Source organism: Hesperophylax consimilis, chromosome 13 (assembly GCF_061612785.1).
Source record: "Hesperophylax consimilis isolate HC1 chromosome 13, BYU_Hcon_1.0, whole genome shotgun sequence".
NCBI lineage: Eukaryota > Metazoa > Arthropoda > Insecta > Trichoptera > Limnephilidae > Hesperophylax > Hesperophylax consimilis.
Window position 1 is genome coordinate 27,190,984 of NC_142848.1, and position 12,185 is coordinate 27,203,168.

General features: G+C 33.4%; 1 protein-coding gene across 3 annotated transcripts in view; it reads right to left on the reverse strand.

Moving 5' to 3' along the window:
• fdl (beta acetylhexosaminidase fused lobes) overlaps positions 1-12,185 on the reverse strand; it is a 326,351-nt gene that overhangs the window by 283,640 nt on the left and 30,526 nt on the right. For 2 of the 3 annotated variants that reach the window (XM_089638622.1, XM_089638620.1), the window contains exon 1: positions 2,602-3,037. The exons of the other annotated variant lie outside the window; for it this stretch is intronic. The gene's annotated coding sequence lies outside the window, so the exon portion shown is untranslated. Of the gene's footprint in view, positions 1-2,601; positions 3,038-12,185 lie in introns of those variants that run through there. 3 annotated transcript variants of the gene reach the window in all.

Sequence of the window (12,185 nt, forward strand, 5' to 3'; positions counted from 1 at the left end):
TGAGGATAGTTTTTACATAGATCTGACGAAAATCAAATACTCTCATTATGTTGAAAATTAAGTTACTGTTTGCAGTTTGAGGAAGTTTGAGAATGATTTTCATAATTGTTTTCTGCGCCTTTTCAACAGGATCTAGAGCTGATGAAGTCCCCCCTCCCCATGCGATGATACCATACTCAATGATAGATTGTGTGATTGCAAAATAAATAGTTCCTTTGATGAATAGTAATTCAATGAATAGTTCCTTTGATGACAACGTTTATTATCAACGGTATTTCAAGTAATCAAATTGGGTTCATTTCGTACCTCCAATTAATTAATTATTCAACAACATTCAATGGTGTTCCTCAAGGAATAATAGCATGTCCCCACAATATTTCTCATTCATTTTTTTTTATTCACAGAAGATAACAAAAAATACATATTGATAGAAGTAAGTAAGAACATCAGTAAGTGTACAGCAGAGGGTTTATATTAATTTAATTGCAAAGTAATAACAAAGTAAACATACCAACAGTCCAATGACGGTGTAAACAGTATGTTATTTCAAATGATCTGCATAAGGGTAAGTATATACCATATGTTCCAAGCTGTTAATTAATACCTCCCTAATTGAGAATGACTTGTGTTCAGGGAGGGAGATTGATTACATTTGCGATTTCTTTGTGATTGTAACCGTCACATCTGCTCACCATTCAAGACTACTTATTTTTGCTATTTAAGAAAACAAATCTTCGACTTTATTGATAAACATAACTGTAAGAGTACCCTTTATATTTGATTTCCAAAATTAACTTTAAAATTCAATGTTTGACCTAGTTGTGATCGATTGATTACTGGTTATGTCGCGTACCGTACTTCATATCTTAAAAATACATACTGACTGTCTGTTTACATAGGGTTATCTTTCTTTATCGGCCAGAATAATCAAACATACTTTCATATTTTTTTATATTGATAACGACAAAGGTGAAAAACGCAAACACTGTACATATGTATTTAATTCACGCGAAATTCAAACATTGTCAAAAAAAGTAAAAATACTAATTTCAGTTTTGTGTCAGTAACTCTGGTACAATCTGCCATAGAACTGGGATTTGATTTAAATTTATGTTTAATATTTAAAATTTAAGTGTTTGCTTGGAGAATTCAAACAAGCGATAAAGTACCTACCTACCTATGATAAAATATTTTAAATACGCAGTTATTTTGATTTGCGTTTTCAAAATTGGAACTGATTAGTCGATAATTCAGACTATCCGCGATTTTTCACGGGTCTGTGCTAGTTTATTATAAAAGTAATGTAAGGTGAGTACGCTACTATAAAAAAATTACAAAAAAATGTAAGTGTTTAGTTTCGCTAGGAAAAACAATTAAGGCTTCTTTAAAAATGTTTTTAAGGCTTCTTTAAAAATGTTTTCAAATACAAGGTACTCCGTCTTGTCGAATTGTTTTTATTGAACGATAACCGATAGAATATTAATAAATATTTGATTTAATGTTTAGCTAAAAAGAATGGAGCGAAATTATTGTTCTTTGAGTATGGACCTGGGGAATGAACATTGAGGCATTAATGGTCGTTATTATTATTTTATCCATGATTCTTACCATTTACGAGAAGAACCTTATTGGACTGGTAATAATAATTACGTTACAAAACGGTTATTCACGAGCCATCTATCCAATTTTTCTGATCCTTCTCAATTAGATTTTTTTACTTTCCGCACTTCATTGAAATATCTTACTAAAATGTCCTTCAATAAAGTTGATACTCCTTAAAATTTTGCTTAATGACTTAAGGCGATGCATGCGTGTAACGCAAAATGTTAGAAAATTTTGTTCGCTTTGAAATATTATAGACGATAAATGATTTAATTAAATACTAGCAGTATATAAATAGCCTAGAAAAAATAAAGTCTCCCATTAAAAATTCTTTGAAGTGCAAAATCTCATACTTATTCAATCCTTTTCGAATATGGTTTGATTGTACAATGTGACAAATTAAATTCTTTTGAATATGATTGGGAAAAAAATTATGTTTTTGCCTGGAGTGCACAAAATAAAATAAAACACATTTTGGCTATATTTCATAAGGAGTTTGTGATTTTGCCCGATTCCTAATGTTAGACGTCGAGGTGCATCGTCATCTGTTTATCAAATTCCTCCGTAAGCAAGTAATAAATACACGCACTACAGATTCATAATAGTTTTAGTTTATTTTAAAAATATAAGTTTTTTCATAAAAACTTTAATAACCAAGTTGTGCGTTAGATCAACCGAATAACGTTGCATATTGTAAATTGCTGCATTTAATAAGCTCACTTACGTACGTAAAAATAAAACAAACAAGAGACTCTTCCTAGTAGTCAAGTCGTCTAGACAATTCTCCGCAAGGGGTAACTGAATATTTATCTACCCTCACACACGAGTAAGGTAAATAATATATTATCTATTATAAAGGGGATAGTAAATCTAGAATTTATCTCTCACCCATTTTAAAAAGTGCTAAATATAATATATTTAATACATAATGAATTGTATACATCTAGTCTCAATCAGTCTCCAAAATAAATCTATTAAAAAAATTATCATAGTACTCACCAATTTTATTTTGTTTGATGCTTTATTCCTTATAATCGAAACGAAATTACAAAACACTCGTTATTAAAGTAACTGAACAAATTATCAAAGTAAACTCTTTTGCTAACACTTCATTGAATAAAAAGGATCACTTCACAACATGAGGCACTTAACACTAAGATAATATCACAACATGAAGTTGACAGGTGAAACGAAGCACATAACCTCAATCTTAAATTACGTAAAGACAGTGAAAAACACACTTAAAAGTCGTATTTCTTTGCTTTACTCAAATAATTATAACACTGTTATGTTGGGGTGTTTTTTTAAGTTGAAGGTTTGATATTTTTATCTGTTTTTTCGGAAGGGGGCGGGTTTAACGTCAAAATGAAAAATGAACAAGTTTTGAATTCAGTACGTGTGTAATGTGCGTAGGTAAACGACGTCCGTACGCTAGTAAGCGCGCCGAGTTAATGCTTGATATTGGTTCTAACGTACATCGGTGCTGATTCTATATTTAATAGTGTTTATATTTAGCTCGAGCACGTTGTTGACGATATTGAGCACGCCGCCTGGGCGCGGAGTGGCACGCGGTGACGTTAGCGGCGCAGGCGTCGTGCCAAGAGGAGCGGCGCGCTTGCGCGGGTGGGGAACGCCGGGGGCGTCGGGGGGAGGGGGTTTGTTTACATGGCGTCGCGACGCCCGGTCTGGACGCCGGGAAACACTGTGCTTTGGGTGATTTTGCGGTACAAACTGCTGCGGTATTCATGTGCTAATTTATGCACTATTCAGAGAGCCCATTATTTCACTCTACACCGAATATACACTTATTTATGCAATATATAATACCATTGTCAGGCAGGGTCTACCGGAATTCTTACGTCAAAAAAGAAAGGGTTTTGAATTGTATTCGTTTATTTAAAGTAATATAGATATTTGTATGTGCGTTTTAACTTTTAACCGGTTTCATTTGCATTTCAACACGTTTTTCTCAAAAAGGAGTATTTTAAAATGTACAATCCTACAAAGCAAAGATCTGTATCTGTATCCGCAAACCAACCGTATAATCAATAAGTTAACGAACATCCTATTGCCTTAAAAGCGAGGTTCTTATTAATTAACCATTACTTTGGGTTCATTCCACGATCTTGACATTAGTATTAGCTCTAAAGACCTGAAATAAATGCATATTGCGATGTTGAATGAACCGTCTATGATGAGTTATCGTAATTACGATGGATGACTAAGTTGTGAACAGACTCCATTAATGTCTGTGAAATTAGTACTAATGATAGTCAGCCACTTGACAGTATTGTGTATGTAAATCACCTCATATTCTGACGAATCCTTTCCATATGAGTAAACAATGACTAACATGATACATCAGCATCGAAACATTTATTGAAATGTCTTTAGTCGTGTTTGGTAACTAGATATTAATAGCCAGATACTTCCCAATCCTCTTTTTCTTCATTTCCTTTGCTTCCCCACAATTTTTAGCCTCACAAAATTATTATTGGGAACGATCACCTAATTATTGGGGATCTCATAGTCCAACTGCCTCCGAACAGTTGGGAGTATTTGGGAGGTATTACGAATTTGGTCGCTTGTTTGATGGCCGTAAAAGACAAATGGCGATTTTACGATAACCAATATTATCATAACTTTCGATTACGGTGTTTTAAACTGAGATCGGAATTTTTGCATCACTAGGCTCTACAAATTACTCGCATTCTACGCGTTTATTTAAACTGAGATCGGAATGTTTACATCACTAGGCTCTAGAAGTCTAGAAGTTACTCGCATTCTATGCGTTTATTTAAACTGAGATCGGAATGTTTACATCACTAGTAACGTCCGGCGTACCTCAAGGAGCACATCTAGCACCGCTTCTTTTTAACTTGTTTATAAACGACATTATTAGTATTTTTTCTCATACACGCTTTTGGCTTTTTGCGGACGACAATAAGATTCTAAAGATAATAAAAAATCACGATGACTGCCTTCTTTTCCAATCGAATATCGACTCTTTCAATGATTGGTGTAAAATTAATTGCTTGAAACTAAATGTCGAAAATGCAAAATTATGTCCTTCTATAGATCAAAAAAACCGATTGTCTTCGAATACAAACTTAATAATATTTGCTTAACAACTGTTACATCTATTAAAGACCTTGGTGTCTCTCTTAATAGCAAGCTTTCTTTTCGGGATCACATAACTGCAATCGTTAAACTTTAATCGCTCAAACTACTTGGTTTCATCACTAGAATCACTTCGGACTTCACTGGACTTTGGTTCGCCCCCATCTTGAATATGCTTTTGTTATTTGGTCTCCCTTTTATGCTGTCCACATTCGACGCATTGAATCTGTTCAACATCGGTTCTTAAGAGGGATTGCTAGGAGGCTAGGTTTAGAAAAAGGCAAATACTCATATGATGAAATTGAACGAACTCTAAACCTCTCTCCTTTGGAAGTCCGTCGGGAAAGAAATGACCTCATTTGCTTCTTCAAAATTATAAATGGTATTATTGATTCACCTACGCTACTGCAACTCATTCCCTTCAATATCCCCTCGCAAAGACTCAGAAATAATGAACTGCTCTTCCTCAACCATCATTCGACAAATTATGGATATTATTCACCATTGTCCAGAATGTGTAGACTGGTCAACTCAAGTCAAAACCTTAACTTTTTTGGGATAAGTCTAAATGATTTTTGCCAGTCGCTAAACAAGTGACGGAATATTAAGTGTCCTGTGGTCCTGACCCACGGCGTATTCTTGACTTGATTCGACTTGTCACTTTATTTTCTAATATTATATCTACCATATGTCTTTGCTTTCATGTACCTTTGTCTACTCCTATATTTTTCATTTTACTTTATTCGTGTTATTATTTTGTAATTTGGACGATGTCCGTTAATAAATAAATAAATCACTAGGCTCAAGAAGTTACTCGCATTCTATGCGTTTATTTAAACTGAGATCGAAATGTTTACATCACTAGGCTCTAGAAGTTACTCGCATTCTATGCGTTTATTTATACTGAGATCGGAATGTTTACATCACTAGGCTCTAGAAGTTACTCGCATTCTATGCGTTTATTTAAACTGAGATCGGAATGTTTGCATCACTAGTTAAAAAGTTTCACTAGCCTCTACAAGTTACTTGCACTCTATGCGTTTATTTAAACCGAGATCTAAATGTTTGCATCACTAGTATAAGGTTTAACTAGGCTTTACAAGTTACTCGCATTCTATGCGTTTATTTAAACTGAGATTGGAATGTTTGCATCACTAGTATAAGGTTTCACTAGGCTCTGCAAGTTACTTACATTCCATGCGTTTATCTTATCTATGCAGAATTTTAAAATATCCGCCGTGGAATAATCCGTATGACTGCAATGTCGACTAATTTGTGAGCCACAAAACAAAGTCTCTCATTACACTATTCTAGCATGACATCAAAAATTTCTACCAAAATCACACTGTTTTTGTCTATATACACCCTCGGATTGCATTCTATGGAATAAAGACGATTTGTGGTACTTCCGTATTTGTTCTACCGGTATTTCAACCGAAGGTGCTCCGAGCAGTCGGTAGACTCGACAAACCCTTGTTAAGTGGGTACTTAACTGTGGTCCACCTCATCCCTTGAAATAAATATGTATCATAATACCTGTGAAAAATATTTTCAATTTTTATTAAATGCATTTTTATTGGAAGCGGAAACTAACCCACTTCCCGATATCCGATCGTGCTGAAACGCGGCAGATCGACTCGTTGTCGATCACAATCCATTATATCATATTTTGTGGCAATCACGTACACACCCGGGGACATGCACGCATTTCTCTGAATTCGCACGATATTAAAGTAGTTAATATACGAAACAAATGTGGGTCCTACCCGATCGAGAGTTGTCGACTGTTTCTGGGTGGCAAGGTTCAATAATCGGTCAAACCAACAAAAAAAATATAAATTATAATAGATTTATTAATATAAAATAGGTTTATTTTTTACCCGAAGCCGTAATATTGAAATCTGCGTAAAATAAGCTTGTATGCAATTTTGAGCCATGAATACTGATTTTTATTAATGTTCAACACCCAATACCTAAAAATAAATTTCTTGAAACAATAGTTCAATTTAATAATACCTATAACTACGTTTATTTTATTCTCAGTTTTTCAATTAAATCTTGTTTTACTACATTATTTATAACAAAAGGTATTTGATGCGGATTAATAAATTCGTTATAACAGACTTACCACGAACAAAGGCTCCCATTTGCTGGTTACTAAAACAAATCATAAAATACTTATTTCTTATAATAATAAAAAAAGCAATCTCTCAAATGCAAAGTCACGCTTTAAAATATTCAATAACGATAATAATTAACTGTAAAATAGCACAGGACTTCTGCTAGGTAAGTGATTAGTAGAAACGTGATGGTAACGTAAGAGCTCACTCGTATATGGCACTCGTAGTATTCTATTAGGCTATCCATAGATGGCGTTAGCTTTCAAGTATTGTAGAAACCGAGGGGTAATAAAACCTAAAGGTTGGGGTCCATATTATTCCAACCGACTGCTAATTAATACATTCTTTGCGGGAAACGAGAAAACTCGTCATACGCCTTTTTACAGTAAGACGCGGGAGACGATTTTACTCGTTTTGTTGCGCAAAGCGGTAAGGAGCGGGAAACTTGTAAACAAGGGGTCTAAATGGGTGCGGGGTCATGTGTTTTCTATTGTCGGCGGTACCCGATCTATCTACCTGTCAATACAATGAGTTTGAAACACAACAAAAAAATAAAAATAATAAAATCGTTGTCGCGTATGTTCCGTTCACAAACTACGCAGTGTAACGCGGTACATGTGCATTTTTTGCAATGTGCCCCCGCATAAAGGAAAGTGTTTCAAATGCTATCACACATTGAAGCACTATTAGGTTATAGTTTATTTTTATATGTATTGAAAAATTTTAAATAATCTTGTAATTTTCTATAAATTTATTTCGATATTTTATTTCGATTGTGAAATACTGTTCTTTCTATGATTCGAGAGAAAAGTAGAAAGTTTTTGTTAATAAAAAAGGAATTACAATTGCTAAGTAAATAAATAGAGACATCTTTTTAGAGTAAAACACTGAAAGTTTCATAAAAAAATATCAAATAGATCATAAGATATGAATATTTTGCGGAAAGTCTAATTTTGGCGCTAAAATTAAAAATAACATCCGCGCTTCGCCCCCAATTTGGCGGTAAAATGCCCGACCATATAGTGTTAAGATATCAAAGCTCATTACAAATCACATTAAAAGTTCAAGTGTTTTGTTTAAGCCGGAGTTTTATTTAATCAGTATAATCATTTTATTTTCGTTCACTACAAAAAATTTAAAAAAACATTTTTTTGCTTACATGATAATCAGTATTTTAGATTTCAGCAATAGAATCACTGAAGACAAACCAATTACGGTCTAATTAAACCTTATTAAGGCGATGCACTACGTAGTAATGCAAAATCATGTGTTTTTGTTTTGAAAATTTGGTCGCCTAGAAATGTTTCAGATGCTTAAAATAAATACCGAGGGTATGATAAATCTAGGCCTTTGAAGTAATCGAGTATTTATTACGCAAATCTTTTTATAAGCCCAGAAAAAAAAATATTTATAAGGCCTATAAAAACTGCTTTAATGTTCAAAATTTCCTACTTACAAACCCATTTTCGGTTATGGTTTTATTGTATCATGTGGCAAATTAAGTTATTTATAAAATGATCGGAAAACATTTAAATATTTATGCCTGAACATCAACAAAATAAAATAAAAGGCACTTTTTGGCCATGTTTTTTTCTTGCCTAAATCAATGTTTGGTGTTAAGCGGGAATTTAAGCCTTATCTCCATCTACGTAAGGAGTGTTGTTGATTCAAAATATTACACGACCTAGTGCATCGCCTTAAACTAACTAACCATTACCAAAATATATATTGACAAGTGGGTCTATTTCTAGCGTTGGAAGGAATGGGAGAGGACACCCGGAATAAGACAATCCAAAGTTCTCATAAACGTACCAGACCCTAGACTCCTAGACGAACCACGAAAAAAAAAACGAACTACTAAATGCAGACAGAAAGGGGTTTTGGGGGCTGATAGGACTACTAACGGAACACTGCAAGAGACACATGCAGTTGGGAAAACACCAATCGATGCAGAAAATGTGAAGAGAATGAAGAGACTACAATTATTGTGCTAATGTCCTGCCTTGATAGGATCAAGGCTCAGATACCCGGAAAGACACACTGTGGAACCAGGCGATAGCCACATATCCGACGACAACTCTGGAGAACTTTATCAAAGGGGCTGGGTTAGTTTTAAAGGAATGAGGTGAAATAGGAGGTAACACAATAGACCCATTGCCTGAGTGCTCACAGGAACTATCCGCTTCAACAAATACAAAAGGATTAAATAACCGTAACGCATTTTTTCTTCAGTGGTAAGCAAAGGCGGACAGATTGGACCACCACAAAACTCCGTTTTGCTTCATTCACATTCGTAAATCGTCTAATAAATACATAGACTCGTTTGATTATGATTAATCTCATGACATAGCCCGACTCAAGCGTTTGACTCATTTCATCGTGCCATGTCTTCCGTGGACGTCCTCTAATTCTTCCACCATTCACTTCAGTGTCATAATATATTCTACTTACGCTTCCTTCTTCGTTCAACTGCTCTACCATCAGCAGTAGCTAAATACTAATAATCTTTTTATTTTTTATTATTTTTATTTATTCTCAAATATATTAGTATGACAAAGGTATATTATATTGTCCTCCACGCTAGGAGTTCACCTGTGTTGTGGAGGACTTTTTCAATTGTAAAGTTATATAATAGTAAACAATACAGTGGAGATTAGTTACACGGAGAAACAATAAAAATTAAAATATCCGGGTAACTCGGAAAGCCGATTGAGATTTGAGAATAAAATTTAAATTTAATCTAAATCTTGTGTTACCTGTATGATAAAAATAATTTTTGAACTCGAGAGGTTTGCGATCAGAGCCAAGGAATTTATATCGATATAATAGATATGTTTATTTATCTAATCTAATCTATCTCGAACACCGAGCGGGTAGCGTGGATTTAATTTTTTATACAAATCTACAGTTTTATTTAGAAATTGATGAAATTTTGCATACTTGACCTAAAAAGCATGAGGAAGGTCACTGTCTAGATCTGATTTCAAAACACTCTATATTTGTAATAAGCATTTACTTTGTGGCTCGTCATAATTTACAATAAAAGATATAAATTTGTTTTAGACCAAATTAATTTTAATTGTAATCTACCGGTTTCGGAAGCACCCTTCCTTCGTCAGGAGAATATTAAAACTAACCTATGACACAAAATATAGACAGATATATACACAAAAAATATAATTTAGGTGTTTGAGTAGGAGGTTAACAAAGGGGACGGGTAATTGGGGGAATTCCAGCAATAACAGAGCGATTTATTGGAAATATATCTAGAATGGGACTAAACGATAAATTAATTTGGTTATTCAATATACTAGCGTTATTATTTAGGGATTTTTTGATTTCAAGAGCTTCTAAGTTATCTAATCTTTTGCTTTTATTATTACGGTGAAGAATTTTAACCCCTGTGTCCTTATTAAAAGTATGATTGGTGGAAATAAGATGATTGGCAAACTCTGAAAAATTATTATTATTTAAACATCTTAAATGTTCCGTGATTCCAATTGTACCACCCACAACCAAAACTTCACTCGCTCAAAGACATTTTTCATTCCTAGGCCCAAAACTTTACAACTTTATACCTGATGCTTGGAAAAAGGAAAGCATAGGTGCTCTTCGTAAATCGATCACTGTCTGGCTTCACCAATTAGGGAGAAAAGAGTGTGAACTCACACTTTTCCAAAAATAAAATAAACAAAATATCAAACACATTAAGAAAACAAGAAAATAAACAAAACTAAACAAACCAAACAACAAGTTAACATTAGTTAACTTTATAACTTTTGCTTTTAATCTTTTATAATAATATTTTTTTAATGTATCATTATTTTTTGGTTATATATATATATATATATTTTTTTTTAGTTATGTATATATTATATTACTTTTCATTTTTTTCTTTTTCTGTTTTTGTTCTTACAAAATATGTATGCGTGCATGAATACTAACTCATTTTGACTGTACTAAAACGGGAATTCCTCCTAGTTGGGCAGTCAAAGTATTTTTTATGTATATGTACATGTGTCATTGTATCATCACCTGTACTAAATAAATAAATAAATAAAAATAAAATATTTATATTTCTGGTTGTCTTACCTATGTAGAATGATGGACAGTCATTGCAACATAGTTGGTAAATGCCTGAGTGGCTCAATTTATGATCTTTATCTTTAGTGTTTTTTAATAATTTACCAAAGGTGTTAAAAAAATTAAAGTGGTCTAAAACAAATTTATATCTTTTATTTTTTTTTTTTTTTATTAATATCAATAGCAAAATTTGTACATTATGTAGGTTTAAAGTATAATATAAGTATATTTTTTGTATTTTTTTCACAGTCCTCCTCACTAGGGTTTCCTGTTCTGAGGCGGCCTGTAGTTTTTCTTAAATTTTTGTATTTAGTTTTGAATTGTCTTTACATTGTCTTCATAATGTTTGTAAGTTGATTATTACTTTGATCTCTAAGCCATGTTTTGACTTTTGTTTTAAATATACTCATTTCGTTTATTTTTTTGGTTTCATTTGGTAGAGCATTGAACAATTTTATAGCATGGAATTTATTATTTCTCTGTCCAAAGGATGTGTTTAAACTGGGAGTAATCAGGATATTTTCGCTTTTTGCCCTGGTTGTGTATTTATGTTGGGCAGTGGAGTATTCGGATATGTTTTTTTTCAGTTTAAATAAAATATTTTTTGAATATAGTTTCTGTACATTGTAAACATTGAAGTTTTTGAATATTTCTTCTGTCGGAGTTCTAAGCGGAACTTTCAGTATAGTCTTTAATACTCCTTTTTGTGCTATATTGAGCCGCTCTGTCAAAATACTCTGTTTAAAGCCCGGGTAACACTGTTATATTCAGCTGGTGTTATATAAAAGATAATCCTGTAGTCGTTACACAATATAAAACAATAGCAAATCCTCTCAGTGCCAAGTGGCAAAACGTGGAGTGGGATGGGTTCAGGCTATGATCAACTACAAGGAGTGTATCTCCACGTGGGTGGGGGTGGTGGGTGTAGCCATGACGTCAGCACACCACGTGGAGCGGTGGGGAATGAACCGATGTCAGACACGATGCTGACCTTAGCGGAGAAGGTGGTTATGCCCTGATAGGTGACTTGTTCCGTGCATTGAGATAGATTAAACTAGATGAGATAAGTAAAATTAATAAAATTACATTTTATACATTCTGTAATTTTTCTGGAGTTCACATTTTAATGTGCAAACACATTGTTCCTATCAAGTTCAGGTTTTTAAGCTTAATACATTTGGAACAATCAATTTTGCGACTTACCTATTTATTTTATGGTTCCATGATAACTCAACACAGTGACAATTCAACACACTTTCA